Here is a 22,866-nt window from a genome sequence, read left to right as displayed (position 1 = left end):
ACCTTTTGACACATTAATGTCTAGAGTATACAAAGGAAGTTTCTCTGACTCACTGTTTACATTAAAGCTTGCAGTGTAAATACTGCTGCTTAATTTTCACTCTCTACACAAAATGTTTATGAAAATGTAGACCACAGTGGATGAAGACTTACAGGAAATGAATCACTATACATTGTCTACTTGGATGACTGGTTACTTGTGAACCCTGTTATCTGAAGTTTTGCCCTTTGACTGCATATTCCCAAGATACAGTCATTGAGGATGACCAGAAATGCTGATCCCATGTTAGTGTACTGCCTTCACTAGCTCTGGGATAAATACTACCCAGTACCAATCACCGCTTCATAGTGAAATGACCCAGATAACCATGAATTGGACAATCATCATCAGAATGCAGATGAAGGTCATGCTTGGACCCTGCTGCATCATCTGAGATAGACAGCTGCCATGATTTACCTGCCTTGGATGCGAATATGATTTCCTTCCGCTTCTGCTTGGTGCATCAAAGAAAGTGTAAGTTTGCAGTGGACACATTATCTTCTCATCATTCCTCATGACCGAATGTCTCATTTCAAGATTCTGTGAAAAAGACCAAAACTAATTACCATCAGCCCTGCTACCCATGAAGGGTATGATTTTAGGCTGTCAGGTCCATGATAAAACACGAAACCCTTCTGGCTCTACCCAAAGAGGTATTCATTCCAACAATGCTGGAGTGACCACCAGCTGCTTCTCAAGTCCTGCCTTGTGCTGTAGACCATTTTATGGGTGTTAGAAGTGACTGAGGGTGATAAAAATATGTCATCTGTGATTCTCCTTACATCACAACATCAATAGCCTGCATAACACAAGGAAGAAAATCATGGCAAAATTAGAAGTTGTGGAACCCAGAGGATACAAGCACTCTCAAACTAAACAAAGAACTCAGAGGACAAATAAAGCTCCCAAAACCACATTTGAGATGAACCTGGCTTCTCAGGCCAAGAAAAAAAAACACAAGGCATTTTTAGCTATGTGCAACCTCAAAAGCAAACAATAATTGTGTGCAGACTTCATTGTTAATGGAGGTATCTACACTGAACCAGGAGATATAGCAAACATACTGGCAGACCACTTGAGTTCCAACTTTACCCTAATATCCCCACCAGCCTCCCCTGAGCAAATACAATCAAATATAACTCTCCCAACTTTCACTGGGAAATAAATCCTTAATGCTCTCTCTAAGGCCAACAACAGTGCATCAGTTGGCCCAAACAATATCTCAGGTTGCTTTCTAAATAGCAAAAAACATGACATATCAGGCCATTTGGAATAACTATTTTACTATAGCATTCAAATAAACTTCATGCCTTATGACAACTGTCATCCCTATGCACAAAGGCATGCCATTGATGGACACTGGAAATTACAGGTCCATACATCTTACTGGTCTTACATGCAAACCCTTAGAAAGAGTTAGCATGGAAATGATCAATAATGGCATAGGAAACCTTCAGGCACTGGACCCAGCCCAGTTTGGTTTCATTAAGGACAGGTCATGTCTACTCAAACTAGTGGACTTCTTTGAGAATGTCACCAAAACAATGGCCGAGGGCAAAACAGTGCAAACTGCCTACCCTGATGTGGCCAAGGCATTTGACACAATGCTTAACTCGGGCATTGTTGAGAAACTCAGGAAGTCAGGGATAACCCTTTATGTCACCAGTTGGATAGCCAGTTGGCTCACAATCAGGACCCAGGAAGTTTCTACTTCTATAAAGAGGCCAGTCACCATCGGCGTCCCTCATGTATCAGGTCGATGATTGCTCCTTTTTGGTATTTTCTTCTATGAAGTGAAGGCCAATGTCAAGGGCCTCTGGCTGACCAAATTTGCAGATGATTGCAAAAAAGGACCAGTCATAGAATCCCCCATTGTTCTCCAAGAAGGGCTGAAACAGACAAGCAACTGATGCCAGAGCCATGGACTAAAACTAAATGTCAAGAAATACATAATAGTATCTTTTGGGAAGTTGGCTAACCCTGGTAACAACCATATTGACTGTACATCCCTAAAAGCAGTCTCAGTAATCATGGACTTGGGGACACACATGAACAGTAATTTTACCTTCAACCATCATGTGTCTATAGTACAAAGGAAGTCATTCTACGTTGTGCAACTTATAAACAAAGGTATGTCATATAAGTCCAAGGAGGTCAGTGTTCCACTGTATGTGATCCTCACCAGACATATCACTGAGTACAATGCTGCCTTTGGTATGTACACAACCATGCACATTCAACAATTGGAATGTCCACAGAGGTTTCTCACTCAGATAATACAGTGTATAAATAACATGTTTTATACAGACCACCTCAAAGTTCTATCCTTGTATTATGTTTCCTACAGGTTGTTGAAGGGAAATCTAGCCTGGCAAAATAGGTATTTTCAGTTTCTGCTTTGTTTGATATCCTTCATATCTGCAAAACAAACAACACCAGAATTGCCCATGCTAAAGGCTTAAACCTTGCCTGTGATATAAATAGGACCTGTTGGACAGACAGGTATGTATCCTAGAGACTACTAATTTTCAAGACTGTGCTGTCTATCCATATGAAGCAGAGTTCCTGCCTTACCCAATTCTTACATGAACTACAGAATGGGGAATTAAAATTTCACACTGGTTTGCAACCTATAGCATCTATGTCTCTGTTGGACACAGGCAACCAGTAAATGGTTCATCTCCAAGGCTCAGGTTTGTAAATGCTTAATCTTCAAAGCTGCTGCTTACACTACCAAGGGAAGCAGACCCTGTCAGAAATTTGGAAAGCATGGCTAGGCTTAAACTGGTACCAGTGGTCATTAACCTAATGCACACCTGTGAATCTATGACATTCTCTGTATGGAACAGTACATAATAATAAAAAATCTAGTCTGTTAGTTTTCAGTTGAGACTGACCTGTATGTTTATTTGAACCTCAGTTATTCCATGTTCAAGGTGCCTCTGTCAGTTATCTCTGCCAACCATGACCTTGCAAAAGGCAGGATTGTGACACTAGCTGTTCAAGCATGTCCTTAAAGGGGAAATTCATCTTTACCTAACAATGATGCCCCCATCCATCTGTGGAACTAAAACTTCATGATTTACAATCTCAATTGTCTCCCATTTAAGACAGTTTATTGAGTGGTACTGATGTTCGCATCTTGGAAAACATTGCTTTCCATTGACCTTTGCCACACCTCTCAGCTGTTCCTGATTTTACACAATGTCCATAATTTTACCACATATTTTTGCCCTATCTCATAACATTTTTGATTTTCAGATGAATTACTGAGTATTACAGACCATTAATAATGGTGTACATTGGAAATAGACACTTATCATTGTTCAGAAAAAAAAAATGCATGTTGATGTAAAACTGTTGTTCCATTAACTTTTTAAGTGAGATAGAATAACATTTAAAAATTGCCCCTGATTGGGCCTTTGACCCCCCCATTATTTTTTTGCTTCATCCCTGGTTCATCAGCAAAGAAACTGAAATATATGGCCATCATCTCTGCTTGCAGGACCTAAAAGCAGTAGACCTTTGCTTGTATGGATCTTCCACTGTTTTTTCATAAAACTCGTGTCTTTTAGCAGAACTACCAACAATCCTTCCAGAAGATGGTTTCTATAGTGTGCCTGAAGTAATCTGTTCATATCCATGTTTTCTTTGTCAGTGAAGAAACCAGAGGAGATAGAAACCTTCACACCCCTGACTGATACCAACAGCTCATGTTTTGCCTCAGGGGAAATGAGTTTAGGAAAATGGAGAAGCTATTTTGCTCCTTTGCTCCAGAAAAAAAAAAAAAAAAAAAACAAACAAGGGCTGGCATTTGTTAAGAAAACTTTTCCAAGAAGATTGTCAGTGTCATTATCTTTTGTCAGCAAGTGACTCACAAGTAGCTGGAAAGTGCTGTCAACAAAAGTCACTGCACTACTGTGGTTACTTCTATTGCTTGTTACAAAAATGCTTCTACTGGAAACACCTGTACAAAAGATACATGGATATTGATTCAAAACTTCACTTTGCAGTATTGTCTCAACTCTGACTTCCGCAGGTGTCCTTTGCTAACTAGACTCTTCAGAACATAGTCTTCAGAATCATTGGCTGTTTTCTGCCCTCAAGCTCCTCCTACTATGGCTGATTTGCTTTTGAAGGGAGGGCGGCCTAATGGTTAAGGTGTTTGCCTTACAAACACAAGGTGCAAGGTTTGAGTCTCGCAAGGGATAATTGGCTAGGCTTAAAATGGCTCACAAGGGCAGTTAGCCTAGTACTAATCTATGAACCTATGAACCTAAATTCAACCCACTGATTAATCAGTCAAGAGGGATACCCAGCACTAGATATAATAACCACTTTCTTACAGTAGAAGTTTATTTATGACATGGACCTTCGTATGTCAAGTTCCAAATATCTTTGTTCATGCCCATGTGCTTAGCTTGCCCTACCATCCAGCTACAACTGTTGGAATTCCATGAACGTTAGTTAAGTGTGTAACTATATATTATTTGTTTTTGGTATAGGTGTCAGACATTCATTATTTTTATTGAGCTGCATGATTTGCACTGAGTGTGTTACTTATTCAGTAATTGGTTGGGGTGAAATAGTAGGCTTAGGAGCCAAGGACAGTGTCCTGCTGTAGAACATAATATGACAGTATGTGCAAACATAAAACACACATGCTGCAAGCAAGGATGGGGTCCTTACAGACACAAATGCCAGACTGCAATTGAAGGCAGTACCAATCATTGAACTACCAGGGATCACCAGCCTTTTATGTCATCTGATATAGTGAGAATATATCCATTATGTAAACAGTTTGATAACAAGGGAAATAAAATATGAAATATAGGAAAGACACGAGTGTCTGAGATATAAGTCTCTCAGGTTGAGGCCACTTTGTATGTAGGTGTTTCAGAACTACCACTATAAATGTAAAAGGCATAGCTAATGCAACTGTTCCTTGAGTGGCCCCTTATGAAGTCACATACATGGAGGATGACCTAGTATTTCCTTAAATGAAGAAACAAGGTAATGATAATTTTACTCAGTCATGGAATCCTTCATCCTGCAGTACACCTTTACTACTTTTGTGGTTAATTAATGGAAGTGACATCATATAGGTAACTGTGGCAGTAATGTGCATCACTGCAATCATGTTACAGTCTGTGCCTGATAATTTATAAGACAGTTCAGGTTCTGTCCAGTTTCATTTCATGATGTCATAGTGCAGGCAGCACTGCTACTTGGTATCACTTTATTTAGTCAAATGGTTGCAATCTTGTCTAGGTCCTGAGCCCTGTTCTTATCTTGCTTGGCTACAAACATATTCATATCTCCTTTCAATTAAACACAAAGGTGGTTTCATCTTTTACAAGAGGTGTAACTTACATCACTCTTAATTGACTGAGAAAACAGCATTGCAATCAGAACTTAAAATTCAGTTTTCATGTTGATTGTCTCATTATTATACCAGTGACCAACGGACAGGCATAGGTTAGGAAATTAAAAAAAAAAAAAAAAGAGAAAAGAAAACAGAAGACAGGGTTACCACCATGTAATAAAGCATATATCTTATTTATCTTATTTTCTGTCTGAACTACAGCTGAATAATATAAATCATCTTCTTTCTCAATTGAGATGTTCGTTTTCTATGTGCTCTGATTTATATACCATTAAATGTGTGGTCATAGAACAAGCCACTAAAGAAAAGACTAGCACAGGTACTCCTTTTCATAACGAAGATCTGACTTTTGCATATTTTTATGATTTAGACCCTTTCCCCTTCTCTGAATGTTAAGTGAAACATTTTTTTTGTTGTTAATTTGTACTTAGATCCATACTCCTCTGCGTCTATTGAAAGAATCATTTTTAATTTGCAATCACATCCATTACTTGCAATCATCACTTTCTGACAGGGAACATTTTCATAATTTATAACTTTGTTCTACCAATTATTCAAATTTTGTCAGCATTATACAGCTTTTTCATCATACTGCATAGCGTAAATAATGAATTATTGTTTAGCAGTAATAATATAGTGGGAAGCAAATAGAAGCAGTGTTGAAAAGCTGAGTTTAGCACTTCTGATTACTTACCAGTATCATAATAATCTAACTGAACAAAGACATAACTTCAGAAAACTTGCCTACTGATGTGGGAGTTTTGGTGCTTAATTCTGAATTCAGGTTGTCTAATATTCCTGCTAGACAGTTTGAAGAAAACCAAAAACTTTCTCAACTGGCAAATACTTACTGCATTCTTTCAGTTAGTTCATACTACTCCTTTCTGAAGCACTTTGGCATGTGGTCAGCTTGTTTACAGATAATATTTTTAATGTTCAAGTGAACAGGATCCAAGGAATTGTCTTCAGCTGTGGCCTACTGCAGATTAATAAAAAAAGGCAAACATGAAAACCATAATAAGAGTAAACAAATGTACCATATGATAAGACAAGGCTTAAGTAAGTAAGTAGATATAAAAGCAACTAGTATAAGTACATTCTACATGTGTAGTCAATGCAAGAAAATAATCTCACAAAGTACATCAAAAGATACATTCAAGTGGTCCAAATTCAAAGCTAAAAAATTACTACTTAAGACAAATATTTTGCAGCAGTTAAACATTTCTCCTAATTTTACAAAGTGGAATAATCCTCATATTCTGAAGAATCCCTTTACTAAAGAATGCATATTCTGCTAGGCCTCTGCACATGTTTTTTCCATCGACTGCTCTTGTATAATGCACAAACCTGACTTTTACTGATATCTATTCATTTCTCATGCATTGTTTTATTGTATGCAGTATATGTTTACTTTTGTTTTGGTTTGTCTTATTTTTGTATTACAGAAGTAATACTCTTCCTTAGTAACGGCATACCATCTGACAATCATATGTAAGGATCTATCCATGCTCTCAAGAAATAAGAACAGCTTTAAAGAGCTGAGATTTTCTACTTGAGAAGATTTGACAGCCTGCTTTTATGGAATTGTACTAACATTTTTTTGTGTTAAAAAGCACAATGTCTGTCTTTTTGAAATGTCCATAGAGGCTTGACTATACACCAGATGGCTAAGTCATCAGTGTGAAATAAGGAGGGGACAGTAGTGAAGCTGAAGGCATACAAGATATTGGACCAGAATACTAAAGCTGTTTGCGCACAGCACAGAATGCCAAAGAAAGACTTTGGTGCACCAACTGTGGTTGCAATTTCATAAGATATATTGCAAGCAGACTGAGTACTTAACTACTCAGCATAGGATAATTATGGATTCTGTGCATGCCTGTCAGATTCCAAAACACATTTTGCTTACCGAATACAACTTAAATCTGACAAACTGCAATGCCCACTCTGTTTCCAAAACCCTCGGCCTATGCTGTACTGCATTACAAGGAACAGAAGCTATTACTACAGAGTACATTGGAATCCATAATAATATGACCAAAAAAATATGTTATCTGCAGTGAATGAACTGCAACAGCCTGCAATACTACACGCCATGGATAATGATGTGACTGTGCACCCTAGAAAGCAGGTAGCTAGAGTCAGAACAAGGCTGCAACTAAACCAGTTGTCAGACCAGCAAATAACTGATAGGTACCAAGTAGACAGAAAACTGGGGCAGGTGTGTGCAATATGTGTGCCCCACAGATGTCTGTGTGGACATTGTGAGGCAATCCCATCCCTCCTGAATCAAAATCAGCCTGGGTGTACTTGCATCTGGGACATTCCAAAGACACGTGGGAGATGCTATAGGTGCATTACAGACAGATGTCAGCCATATCCTGTCAATCTTCCTGGCAGTAATGTGCAGCAAGGTGGATGACTACATACACTTTCCATCTATCTCCATGGAGCAGGGAACTGTAATGTATCAGTTCTATAACCTTACAGACTTCCCACATGTACTTTGTGCAGCAGATTGCACCCACATCCCTTTCAATTCACCACTTCATCCAGAAGCAGAGAGATACATTAACAGAAAGGGCTGGCCAACTCTGAACTGTCAGTTCATGTATGCAGCAGATGACAGCATAACAAACATCATAGTAACACACCCAGGAAGTGTCCATGATGCTGCCATATGGAGGGAAAGTGGTCTAAGGGTCATGTTCCAGCAAGGTGAAATACCTGAGGGACTGCTACCGGATAAGTGCAGCGGCACAGCAAGGACATAAGTTAAGGGTATCCCTCTAAACGTTATCCATGCTAACAACATATTTGCTTACTCCCCACAACAGGTGACTGTGATTATCCACTTGATCCATAGCAAATGATCTCATACAAAGAACCATCAAATCTTCAGAGGAGGCCTACAACAGAGTGAATGGAACAGCAAGAAATATCAGTGAATGTGTGTTTGGTGTACTGAAAGCTAGGTTCAGATGCCTGGACACATCCGAGAGTGCACTGCAATACACACCTGAGAAGGCAGCATGCATGATAAGTGTGTGCACCATGCTACACAACATGCTAACAACAGCACATGATAATCTTCCAGCAAGGTGTGGGTGAACTACCCCAAGACCCCCAGATGTCCGAAGATGACATCCCACAGGTATCAGAGGTGGAGCAGGAGGACATTGGAGACAGAAGATTTGGGTGTAGGTGATGGAGGGTGCAACCACAAGTGCAGGCCAACCCAACACAACAGCATCTGACCCAAACATTTGAGTCATGACAAACCACATGTACTTGAGTACACAGATTAAACACTGATGTTCAGGTGTTGCCCCACCACAACAGCACAGACTGCATCTAATGACAAGTACCCATTAGAAGTATACACTGAGCATCAGACATAATGACATAATCATAACATATTACAGTATGACCATATACAAATGTATCAGAACAGGGAGCATCAACTCAGGGCACAACTGGCAGAGGTATGCACACAGACTCATATTGGTATACCTGTGTATGGCACACAATAAGGGACACACATCTGTGCAACACATTCCTATCTGTCCACTGTAAAAAGATGCAAACAGGAAAACAACTAAGGACATATTACAGAACTGTTGTTAATATCGTAAGCAAGATATAGCACTGTAAAGTGTGGATTAAGTAATGTAATAAATGGAGTCAGCTGTGTTTAGGAAAACTGTCTGATCCCAATGGCATCAGACTTGTCAACAAACACAGACAGATGACCTTTTCATTGTTCTGCACAGCGATCATCATTGCCACAGGATGAGAATGGCAGTACCGGGCAGAGTGAATCAACTGTCAGTGTTACACTAATACAGTCTAGGGTGCCCATGCTGATGCCACATGCCACGGTCTGGTCTGCCCATATAATGTATGGAAACACTTATCCATGATTGCTCCACAAAGACTGATGGGTTGATACCAGCATGTGGAGATATACTTTGTGAAAGAGCATGATTGTGACTTGACTGTCTGGTTGTAACTGCCAGGCCCACAGCAGATGGGCCAGTAGTGGAAGCGTGTGCATGTTGGAGGATAGACATTGATGCCTGATGGGTAAGTTTTGTTCTCTTGAGAAGAGCCTGTCTCTCCAGTGTAGCAATTGGCTAAGCACAGTCAGGGCACACAGAACCCTGCTTGTACTATGGCACTGCTGTAGTACTGTTGAGGCCAGGAATTCTATGGACAGTTCCACAAATAAAATACTTTCATTCTGTACAGCCAGTGATGCCATTACCTCACCCTGTGTGTGCTCCTGTCCTTCATTCAGTGCACACAGCTGGTCTACAGCATGATCTGTGGCAAAGGTAAGTGCACAGATGTCAGATCCATGAAACACTGGGAATGTTCATTTGCCTGTAGGAGTAGGTGAACACTCTCTGACACATGCCCATGCATGCCAGCTGCATGCCTATGTCTACTATGATGGGCAATATCAATGTGTTATAGGGAACTCTCAACATCAGCAGCAGTTTCAACATGGGTCTTTTGTCCACATGCCTCATTCTATCCTTCTTCTGGTGTCCCCTCATGAGAATGGCCTGAAACATTTTCTTCCACATCTGAGGATACAGCTGCATCCAGCTGATGGTCACCATCTGGGATGGACGTTTTCACCATAATAGTGTCCTGTACATACAGACCATGCTACTATACTGAGACACATCAGATCCCACATCAAGGTTAGTGGACAAGTTAATGGAGGATAAAGGCAGTTGTGCTAAAAGAATAGACAGATGACACAGATCAGGGCAACTTGCTTACATCACATGCTGTATATCATTAAAAACATATGGCGTATATAAATCTTAATGCAATGTTACAGATAATGGCTTACCACGAGGCCTTGTCTGTGTATGGGTCACATAATGTATATAACATGGAGTTGACAATTATGTTACATATCCAACATACTTGACAAGTGCAAGAAATACAATCATAACACACACCTGACAAGTCCTTGTGGGAAGATGGCATGGGAACAAAGGATGAAATGCAACTGTTGCAGGGAAACAAAGTCATAGCATTGTTAATCACAACATTGCCAGCATGGACCATTCCAACTGTGCTAAAACATACAGTAAGTTTTACATAGACATACCACTTTTTTGTGCACTTGATGATGTAGTCTGTCCTATGAATGGGTAGAAGGATGCAGTGTTAATGGGAGGACAACCACAGGAGTAACAGCAATGACCTGCATGAAAGATAGTTTATAGCAAACCACTGATGGACTCCCAGTGTTGTGAGCTTGTGTGTTGTAATGCAGATCCTGCAGTGGTAAAATAAACAGAAAGGCAAGACAGTCATGTATTTAGGCAACAGAATACATACATGATAAAATATATGACACCGTAGCAGGGGCTGGTGATTCTCAAGTGGCATACAGTTCACCTGTTGGCCAGTTGTCCCTCTGTAAAAAACTGCTACATTAATGTTATACAACCCAGGTCTGCTGCACATTGCTGCAAACTATAAACACGTTGTAGTAGCATACCTGTTCTGTCTGCACTTGCACCTGTGTGGCTTGTGACCCCAATGGATCTGCCTATAGTTTACACTATTAGGGAAATATCAATATTACAGTAAACAGCAGTAGCATGATATGAGGATGAGGCAATAACAGGGAGTGGTCATAGTAACACTGTATGGGGACACTCACCTGCCATTTCATGTTGTTGTGCAGAAGGAGACGGACGTGTGATCATTAAGGCAGACAACATTACATATGTTGGTTGCGCTGCTCTGTCTGTACTACATTTATATGACTACATGTTATTACACTCACATTGATAGTCATCATCCTGTGTGGTTCCCTGTACATGATGCAAACAAAAAATGACAATACATAAATATGCATGCAACAGGAATTAGTGATGATTTACTCTATAGTCATCAATGTTATGCAAAGTAACACATGTATGTGCTGCCTGGAACACCTGCTTTTATCCTAGCCTTGGGTATGCAACACTCCCGACTCACCATATGCAGGGATATAAAAAATACTGTGATCTCACTGGAGGGGTCAATGGTGTGCCACCACTGGTGGCATCTCTCAATCTCCCATTCCATTCTACCCTGTTGGCTACATGGAGGGTCATGTCAGAACAGCATGAGCAACAGGTCTCATGGGATCTGCTATCATGTCTCACCATATTAATCATGTAGGTGAGGTTGGCTCAGACTTAATTCCTCTACAGTGTACTCCCTACCCATCCAAGGAGCCTCAATCTAGGCTGTGGCAGCGCATTTATTATAATCTCATTCTTCTGTGGGAAGAAATTTTCGTCCCTTGGTCAGTTTGTCATCTGAAAGACAATGATATGCACATGTTCAGATTCACAGTGGAGCCCACTTATGGAGAGGGTTATGTGGACAGCATATGCCATTGTGATCACTATGCCTTCCTGTGCAGTTAATGCAAAATCCTATGAAATTCCCACTGTGCCTATTGTAATGTGACATATAAAAACATACAACAATGCCTGCATACATAGCAATTATAAAAGCAACATAACCTGAGATATCTGTAGAGGCTGTCTGTGGTTTTGAACACCTTATAGTAGAGATACAGTGAATATAAGTCCACACACAACAGCATCATGCTCCAGAAGAAACAGTATGCATGCATTTCACATTAATGTACTACACAAATATACTAGTAAAACAAAACTATGTACTGTCATATGATATATCATACCTAATGAACTTATATCAACAAAATCATTACTGAACAGTGAATGACATCCACATCAACAAAAAGTATCTGTTAAGTTATAAATTGAAAAAAGATCTGCACGCAGGCCCCAGACAGTATGGATTATTTTTGTATTGACCTAGTAGTTGCAATACTTGTCTTAAGAATCATCAACGAGGCAATATCCATAACAGCAAAAAGAATACAAAATACATAGCAGTATATGGATAATGTCAGAATCCATATTTTCCCATACATACACCACAAAGTGCATGGAATCACCCACACAATTTATAGATAATAGATAAATCCATCTTTATGGATTATTCAGTTTTGCTATTTATATATTTCTGTACCACTGCATATGGCAAATTACTGCTTGTCCTTGATGTAGATTTCAGCACCTGTATGCATTCAGGTAAATCACACACCACTCCATTAAGTTGCAAACATATTTCAAAATGCACACATTCTCTATAGATGCATCAGTCTAAACAGATATATTTGATAATGAGCAATGTTAACATAGCTGTATAGTGAACTAATAATCGCCAATACAGTAATGCTAGCAGGTGTCAAATTACCTTAGCAGTTAACTATGACTCAGGTATATTTGAAAGTAAGAGCAGCTATGTGCATACATGTTTTAAATACCATTTGCACAATACATAGTTAATGAGGTTCATTAAAATTAAATTTTTTGGAATATCATTTGCACATGTCCGCGTATGTTCTCAAAATCCGGTGCATTAACCAATAGTTTGACATAACTGGGAGGTGCTCCATGCAGGTACCCAATAGTTATTTTTAAACAGTACCATGTGGAACATGTGACCATCATCTTCATATGATCTGAAAACAAGACATAAGTGTGATAGTTAAATATTGAATTTGATACATTTACAGATCAGACCATTGCTTCCTGTGAACTGAGGGGGACCTCAGTGAGCAACTTTCAGATCTGAGTATTGTTCCATTGGACTATTGACATTATTGAAATGGTTACTTCTAGAAGACTTTGATGTGTCTGGGTGCTCAATCGGACCAAGGAGGCAACCACCCAGATGCTGACCATCTCTGCTTGAGTAGAGCGATACATGAGAGCCAGACCACAGAACTTCACGATGATCGACATTTGGAACTGGATTGCAAGGGAACATCAAAAATATACTGAGTTCTACCAGACTGGAGTGGAGGTTCGCCACCACTATGATGATCTCCATTGGAGGGACACAGCAAAGCTTCATTGGAGGGTCGCGAAGGTGCATTGACAGCTGATGGATGCCTACAGTAAGTATCTTAATCGTACGTATACCTAAGCATTCCTATGGAATTTAGAGATATAACTGTGTCCCAAATGCTATATCAGATAAATGTCCTTTGTAACCATTAAGCAACTGTTCTGACAATTAGATTATCTGGATAACTAATAAGACTGATTACTGTTCTTGATTTAATTATACTCCCCTGGGTTTTATTTAATAATAATGTTAATAACATTGTAGATGTAAACACCACCAATACTTAAAAGCAGGTCAAATTGATCCAAACAAAAAAAGAGCACCAAACATTGGCTTTGTTGTTCCTTATGATTTAATCCTTGGTTGGGTTCTGAGACCTTTGCAATGACTCAGGAGATTGTTTGGTGTTCTTGGTTAACATTATAGATGTACATCTGTTTTCCAACATGTAAAAACAACACACTCCAAACACAAACTGTTATACAAAGTCAGATAGAAGTCAGTTAGAGCCACAAAATAACTGACTTCTGTTTTCCAACTTGTAATGACATAATTTCTCACATCCAATATAGTCAAGTATCAATGACCAGACATGGGATATAGTTGAAGAAGAGGGACACACAAGATTATTTATTATTATTATTATTATTATTATTATTATTATTATTATTATTATTATCATTATTATTTAGTTGGAAGTTAAGGAAACTAGAGCATTTGAAATAAGCTGTTAGTGGAGAAGACAGTGTTCCTGTCAGTACATTAGAAAAAAGTAACATTAGAGAGACTTGTCTGTAAGATTCTACCTGTAGCTTTAACCCATATTTGGAAGTGTTTTTTTTTCACTCCTAATGTTTTCCAGAGGTCAGAAACACACAGAGGTCACATGCCATTAGTAACTCTGGAATATCCATTGGAGCCAAACATCCCAGACCTCACTAGTTTACTTTGCCAGACGTTAATTTCTTTTAAAATAGCCCATTGGAAGACAAAGGCAGGTATTTCATTACAAAATTATCCTGAATGGTCTGGGAAAGAAATTGGTTTTGAAGATGAAGTAACTGGTGTGGCTAAAGACAGTGGCACAAAATGTAGGTAATGGACGCTGGTGAGGTAATACTTTATTATTAAATATTCTGATTATTTTATTCTGACACGAGTGTGCTATTGACATGTACTTGTAATAGTCATTTACTTGTATTATGTAAAATACCTCTGTATGTATAACACCTCTCTGTATGTTTGGTGCTGTAATAGTGCTCTGATTGTAACATGTAAATTCTCTGTGTGTGTGTATGTATGGAGCTTTTCTCCGCGGGCCTCCACAGAAAATGGACATACATCCAGTCGGACTATCCCGGTCAACAAATGTAAAATAAATAACATATTTTTAAATTAGACTAGCAGACTGTCTTGAGACTCACCTCATTTTTGGTACCTTGTATATTATCAAATGCCTATTTACAAATGAGGCCTGAGACATAGTGGACAAAGACAGTTTGATTAATGATCTTAAAAAATGGACTTCACTCATTCTTTCAAGCTCCAAAAACACTCTATATACAGAAATCAGTATGGTCCAAATTTGCAAATTTCATACTCATCTCTCCTAAAAATGAACAACATTGCCAAACTTTAGTTCAATATGGACCTCTTCTTCTCACTTCTGTGATTTTTTAAATTCTTCACTATAAGCACTGGCCTCCCTTTGCCTTTCAAATTTAATCCATAACTATATGGCAGAAGCTTATGCTCCTATTCATTCTCAAAACTAAAATCACAAATGAGATTGCCCTCTGGTTTATAGACAGGGAGAGAGAGCTCCAGTCTATGACAAGGATGACCCATATGTGGTTAGAAAATTGGGTGTGGAATGGCAAATAGGATGAGAAAGAACTGAATGGTGTTAGACAGCTCTTCTTTTTTCATGGCAAGATGCTGGTGTAGACTGTTTCCTGACTAACTATACCCCCCGCTCAGAGTGGCTGGTGAAGGGAGAAATGCCAATACCTGCAAAAGGTCATCAGCATAGCTGTATACATTGTATGAGAGATCAGAGATAAAATACTAGGTAAAAACAAAAATAAAAACAATACTTCTAAAGCTTTGATTATGCAATGCTTAAAAAATAATAATTTCCTTGCTGCCTCTGTGATGCCCCTGCAATGGCCCAGTAATCCAGGATCCTCAATCCTCACCACTGGCAACAATGGGGGAATACACAATAGAAGGATCAAAAGTACACACACAGTAAAGTGCAATTTCCCTTAAGAGCACACAGAGATCACAGTCATTCTGAGGATAGTTTCTCCCTCTTTCTCCAGATCCATAATAAGACTCCCCACTGGCACAGCCATAGGGTTGAGATCTTAGCCAAGTGGCCAAGCTAAGACCTCCAGCACCCTCTCTGTCCAACCAGTGCTTTCTGTCCCTGCCCAAATAGCTGATACACTAACACACTTTGAGATTTGATTTATACAGAAGCACACACACACCTGGGGAAGGCTGCCACAGGCTTACTAGTTATGCCACATTTTGCTCAGACTATAAGGTAGTTCTAGCTGCCACCAGCCAACTCTTTATCAGCTACTTATAGCCCTTAACAAAGAGTGTCCAATCCTACTGTGTAATGTTGCTACTAATCCAAATGGTAGTCTGACCAAGACTTCCAAGGCAATTTAGGAGTGGCCTGTACAGTGTCACCAAATACATATGCAAGTACTTTTAAGAGCTTAAATATGTCTCGCAAATATCAGCCACAAAGATAGGTTTAAATATATTTAATAATAAATAATAACAGATCAAGACAATACTCAGCAAATCAACACAGTAACTTTAGAGTTCAAAATCACAGGAAATATTTTAAAACAACATTGCAGGACAGTCTCAAATAAATACAGAAAACATCTAAACTAATCATTACTATGTTCCTGTCCATATCTAAAAGAGATACTATGCCCTAAATCTTACTTACAGCAAGGCAAGTGCAAATGGTGATGATGAGTGGATGTTCTTGCTAGGTCCAAGACAAAATACAAAATGCCCTGTCTCTATCTGAGAGAGTTCTTAAATTAATATCAAATATTTCTGCCGGGTTAACTTGGACAAAATCACTTTGTGCTACCTGACTTCAGTTCCTAGGCTAAATCAGAAACTAACAGAATTTAACATCCCTGTTTGAAAAATACATATCTTTCAGATGTTTGCAGATCTTTGAAGTTGTAAAACAATGAAACGCATTCACATTTAAACCTAACAATTACTTCTCGTTCAAGACAATAGAAAACCTTCTAGCTCTAGGCATTGTGTCTGCTACACTGAAACTGAGAGAGAACATTTATAGTAGGATCTTTTATGTTTTAGTTTCTACTGTTATAACATACACCCAGGTATATAGTTTATATGCATTTCTGTTCTAATTCAGCAGGGCATGCTGTGGTTACATTTTAGCTCAGTGCATAACATACAGTTTTGTATAAATCATATCAATATTCACAAATGATATAGAATTTTTTACAAAATTCCAGATAGCTGGGCTGGCAATATTTCCCTATATCACATTTCTCCCCCCACCCCCACAAAAGCTCAAGCTAGTTTTTCAAGTAACCCTTGAGAAATGTTGCTTAACAGGGTTGAACTTATCTGTGAATACCTTACCCCATTCCCTGTCCTGAGGCCTCATCTGCGTTGGCATTTCTAACCCCACTGTGGTGCTGCACTGTCATATCATATGCTTGCAAACCTAGGCTCCACCTTAGTGACTTGACATTTTGCTGGCTGGCCCGATGTAGCCATGTTAAGAGATTGTGCTCTGTAACTACAGTGAATTTCCTTCCATACAGATAAGGGTGAAGTTTCTGCAGTGCCCACACTATGGCTAGGCATTCCTTTTCTACAGCTGCATAGCATTCCTCCCTGGGTTGGAGCCTACAACAGATATACCACTGGGTGCTCTTCTCCCTCTGAGGAAACCTGGCTAAGTACAGCCCCCACCCCATGGTTTGAAGAATCCACCTGCATGACAATTTGTTTGCTGTAATCTGGACTGGCTAACACAGGGGGTCCTCCCAAAGCTCCTTTAAGCTTCTGGAATGCCTGCTCACATACTGGGGTTCACATTACCTTATCTGGCCTGTTTTTCCTTGTCAGGTCTCTGAGGGGAGCAGCTATGGTACTATAATTGGGGACAAACTTTCTGTAGTACCCTGCTGTCCCTAAGAATGCTCTCACCTGATTTTTGGTAACAGGGCAGGCCATGCCTGAATGGCTTCAACTTTGGCAGTTTCTGGCCTGATCTTACCACTCTCCACTCTATGTCCCAAGGTAGGAGACCTCTGCCATACCCACCTGCATTTGCTGGGCTTAATGGTCAACCCTGCCTCTGTAGTGTTCCCAGTACCTCCCTGACATGCTTAAGGTGCTCTTGCCAGGAATGGCTGTAGATGGCAATATTATCTAGGTAGGCAAGGGCAAAATCTCCTGCTCCTGCTAGGATACAATCTACCAGCTTCTGGAAAGTCACTGGGGCATTTTTCATCCCAAAGGATATCTTTGTGAACTCATACAAGCCAAAAGGAGTCACAAAGACTGACCTCTCTCTAGCACCGGGAGTCAAGATCAATAGTGGTAAGATACTTAGCCCCACCCAGCTGATCTAGGGCTTAATCTGTCCTTGGAATGGGGTAAACATCTGATTCTGTGTGACTATTTAATTTCTTGTACTCCACATAGAACCTGGTGCTGCCATCCTTCTTTTGTACCTGCACCACTGGGGAGGCCCAAGGACTACTGGTCTCCTGGATTACCCCTAGTTCCAACATTTCTTGCATCTCCTCCCTCAGAGACTGTTTGCCTCTCTCAGGCACCCTATAAAGAGCCTGCTTAATAGGCCTTTGGGGTCCTGTATCCACATGGTGCTGCACCAGGTGGGTGTGCCCTGATTGTCCAGGGAACATGCCCCCAACTCCTGTAACACTTCTTGGATTTCACAAACATGGGTAGGGGATAGCTACTGGGACATTGCTGACCCTTTCACTGAGGTGTCAGTCTGAGCCTCACTAAGGAGATCAGTCACCAGATCCCCCTTAGACTCCTCCTGTCATCCACTGCAAATACTCAGTACAAGGGTCTCCCTATCATGGTAAGGTTCCATCATGTTAACTTGGTACAGTTTGTGCCCTTGCCTCTGGCCCAGCAATTATACCATGTAGTTAACATCACTGACCTTCCTTACTACCTTGCAGGGTCCATCCCAGGCTGCCTGCAGGTTGTGGTGTCTGACAGGAATGAGAACCATTACTTGCTGCCCTACAGCATACTCTCTACCTCGAGTATTCCTGTCATACCAGACCATTGTCTGCTGTTGGGCTTCTGCCAAGTTCTCCTGGGCCAAGCCCATGAGTTCCCTGAGCCGTGTCCTGAAGTTTAGGACATATGCCACAACAGACTCATTTTGGGATTCACACTAAATCTCCCACTCATCTCAAATCAAATCTAGAGGTCCCCTCACCCTATGCCCATACAGCAACTCAAAGGGTGCAAAAATGTGGATTCCAGTGGGCACCTCTCTGTAAGCAAACAACAGATTGGGCAAACATGTGTCCCACTCCCTCTTAAACTGATCTGCAAATGCCTATAGCATCATCTTGAGTATGGAGTTTAACCTCTCAACAAGACCATTAGTCTGGGGATGTTACGGGGTGGTCTTTAGGTGCTTCACCCCACAGTGCTTCCACAGACAAGACAGCAGGTCTGACATGAAATTAGCACCTCTGTCAGTCAGTGTTTTTTTGGAGAAACCTACCCTGCTGAAAATCTTTAACAAAGCATTTGCCACCTTTTCTGTCTTACTGGAAGACAGAGCCACCACGTCAGGGTATCTGGTAGCATAATCTACTACAACTAGGATATACGTTTTCCCTCTGGAACTTGGGGTACTCAGAGGCCCCACAATATCCAAAGCTACTCTCTGAAATGGCTTCTCAATCACAGGTAAACTCATCAAAGGAGCTTTCACCTTGTCTCCTGCATTGCCTACCTTTTGGCACTGATCACAGGTCCTGCAGTATCCTGTTACATCTTTAGAAATCCCAGGCCAATAAAAGTTCTGCAGAATATGTCTCTTTGTATGTTTTATGCTCATATGACTTGCAAAGGAAATATCATGGGCTATGGCTAGAAGTGCTGGATGGTAGGCTATTGGAACTACCAACTGCTGTATTCTCTCACCCTCTAGCCCTCCATCAGGGTTCCACTATCCATACAGTAACCCTTTGTCCCAGTATACAGATTCCCCCTTCATTTGAGAATCAGTGCCTCATTAGCTACCTCCCTCAGACCTTGTAATGTAGGGTCTGAGAGCTGAGCCTGTCTCAATTCTCTCTTTGTAACCCTTCCCAGCTCCCCTTCCACAGGAAGTCTGGTATTCTATGACAGTGATGCCTCACTGTCAGAATGGGTACTACTACTCATCTCTGACCTTGCAGTCACTCTGTCCAAGGGAACATCAGTACCCACAAGCAGCTGTCACTCACCTTCAGTCTCATTGCTACAGGGTAGCTCTCTCCCTGCAGTAACCACCTCACCAGTCCTGGCTGCAAGTGTGTGGTCTGTCTGGGTCTCACCCAGGCTACCAGACCCACATGCTTGTCTCCAGGCTTGACTGCATGTAACTGCATGCACACATGGTACTGCATTATCAAAATCATTCTCTACAAGGATATCTGCAGGGATATCCTCAAGCACACCTACTTGCTGGCTTCCTGTTTCACCATCACATTCAAGAGGAACCCTAGACAAAGGTATTTGTAATGGGGTCCCTCCTAAATCTCTGACTGGACTAGACTGCCCAAGCAAGTAGTGCTCCTCTTTAACCATTGCAAGCTTCTCAATGGTTAGGTCAGAGGCTGTGTATCTCTTAGCAGTGGCCTCTTTCCCATCTACTAAGATAGGATATAACCTTTTGTGGTAGTTTGGTACCATTGTTGTCTTGAGACAACATACTGCTGGCATTTTTTCATTCCCACTTACTGGCTCTCCCACCTTTTGTTCCCCACTTTGCCTCCATGGACATCTATATGCTACATGGCCCCAACTGTTGCATCTAAAACATTTAGCCCTTGGTTATGGATGTGTACCTGGTCTACTGGATTCCCCTCCTACTGGCAAACTCTGTTTGGGCAATCTGGGCTGTCCACCATGGGTTCCCTTAGACCCATGAGCAGCACTGGGTGTCCTTTTCCTGTACAGTGATGCCCTGCTTGCTAGGTATAGGTCTCCCTTCTTCCCCAACTCATCTGCAGTACTGCACTGTCTATCAGCTAACCAGATTCTCATGTCCTCAGGCAAAGTGCAAAGGGCGTGTTCCCTCACCAAACGGTCTGCCAGCCTTTCAGAAGTGGTGACCTGACATCCACTCATCCACCTATAAAAATAAGTCTTTAGTTCAGCAAAACATTCACATACACTTTCCTCTGCCTTACGTCTATGCTCACAAAACTTTTTCATGTAAGCTTCGGGTGTTAAATTATTCTAAAAGAAAATTTTTTACAATATTATAATTTAAGCAATCAGTATCAGACAATTTAGAAATAGCAGTTACAGTTTTATTATGGAGTAAGGGGGTCAGGAACCATACCCAGAGCCCTTGGTCAGCATTATACTGTTTGTATACCCTTTCAAACATATGAATGAGACTATCAAAATTATCTCCCTCTGTAAATTGTGGAAGAACTTTACTGACCTTTGTTGCTTGTGGGCTTCAGTTACTCCCTTACCCCATTACCTCCTTGACTCTGGAAAAGAGTCAGCATCTCCTTTTCATGTTGCCTGTCTCTGCCTCTCATTCTCCTCATCTTCCAGGTGTTGCAGTTTCTCATTTTCCTCAGCCTGCAGAAGTCACAGTTTCTCATTTTCCTCAGCCTTCAGACATTGCAGTTTCTCATTTTCCTCAACCTATAGATGTATCAGTCTCTGCTGCTTCTATTTCCAATCACTTGGCCTCCAGCTCAAGTCTCCTTAACTGCAGATAGATTTATATGTCCTCTGTGCAAAGGTTGAGCTGTCCATTTTTTGTGAGTTGTACATTCCAAAGGCCAGTGTGATTGTCCTCCTGGTTGCTATTCTGTGATGCAGCTGTGACTAAAGTTGCAATCATGTCTGCTTTTGTCATGTTGGCATGCACCAGTCATTTAGCCTGGCACATTTCAGTCAACTGGCTCCTTGTCAGCTTGCCATACTCCTCTGCTGACATGCTTGCCTGCTCACCTTGATTAACTAAGCTAACAAAAAAATAAAAGACTTGTGATATGAACCTCTAAATGTTCACTGTGTGACTGATTCAGAGTACAAACACCTCCAGTGACCACTGTACACAGGCTACAGAAATTCAATATCCACACCACTACAAGCCATTTAATATGTGATGTGACTATCCCACCACTGTCAACCAATTAATATGTGATGTGGATACCCCACCACTGTCCAACAATAAATATGTGATGCCCCTGCACTGGCCCAGTAATCAAGGACCCTTAATCCTCACCACTGGCAACAGTGGGGGGCATACACAATGGGAGGATGACAAGTACACGCACAGTGAAGTGCAATTTCCCTCAAGAGCACACAGAGGTCACAGTCAGTCTGGGGCTGGTTCCTCCCATTTTCTCCAGATCCCCAGTAAGACTCCCTACTGGCACAGCTATAGGGCTGAGATCTCAGCCGAGTGTCCAAGCTATGATCTCCCATACTCTCTCTGTCTAGCTAGTGCTTTGTGTCCCTGCCCAAGTAGCTGACACACACACACTTTGAGATTTGATTTATATACAAGCACACACAGATACCTGGGGAAGGCTGGCACAGGCTTACTAGTTATGCCCCCTTTTGCCCAGACTATACTGTAGTTCCAGCTGCCACCAGCCAACTCTTTATCAGCTACTTAAGGCCCTTAACAAAGATTGTCCAATCCTACTGTGTAATGTTACTTTTAATCCAAATAGTAGTCTGACCAAGAATTGCAAGGCAATTTAGGAGTGGACTGTACAGTGTCACCAAATACATATGCAGGTATTTTAAGAGCTTAAATATGTCTCACAAATATCAGCCAAAAAGATAGGTTTAAATATATTTAATAATAAATAATAACAGAACAAAACAATACTCAGTAAATCAACACTAACATCAGAGTTCAAAATCACAGGAAATATTAAACAACATTACAGGATAGTCTCAAATAAATACAGAAAAGATCTAAACTAATCTTTACTATATCCCTATCTATATCTAAAAGACATGCTATACCCTAAATCTTACTTACAGCAAGGCAATTGCATATGGTGATGATGAATGGATGTTTTTGCTAGGTCCAAGACAAAATACAAAATGCCCAGTCTCTCTCTGAGAGAGTTCTTAAATAAATATCAAATATTACTGATGGGTTAGCTTGGATGACATCACTTTTTGTCACCTGACTTCAG

The sequence above is a fragment of the Protopterus annectens genome, chromosome 12.part0, assembly GCF_019279795.1.
Source record: "Protopterus annectens isolate FY-2018-M chromosome 12.part0, PAN1.0, whole genome shotgun sequence".
In the NCBI taxonomy this organism is placed as follows: domain Eukaryota; kingdom Metazoa; phylum Chordata; order Ceratodontiformes; family Protopteridae; genus Protopterus; species Protopterus annectens.
This window is presented reverse-complemented; position numbering follows the sequence as displayed.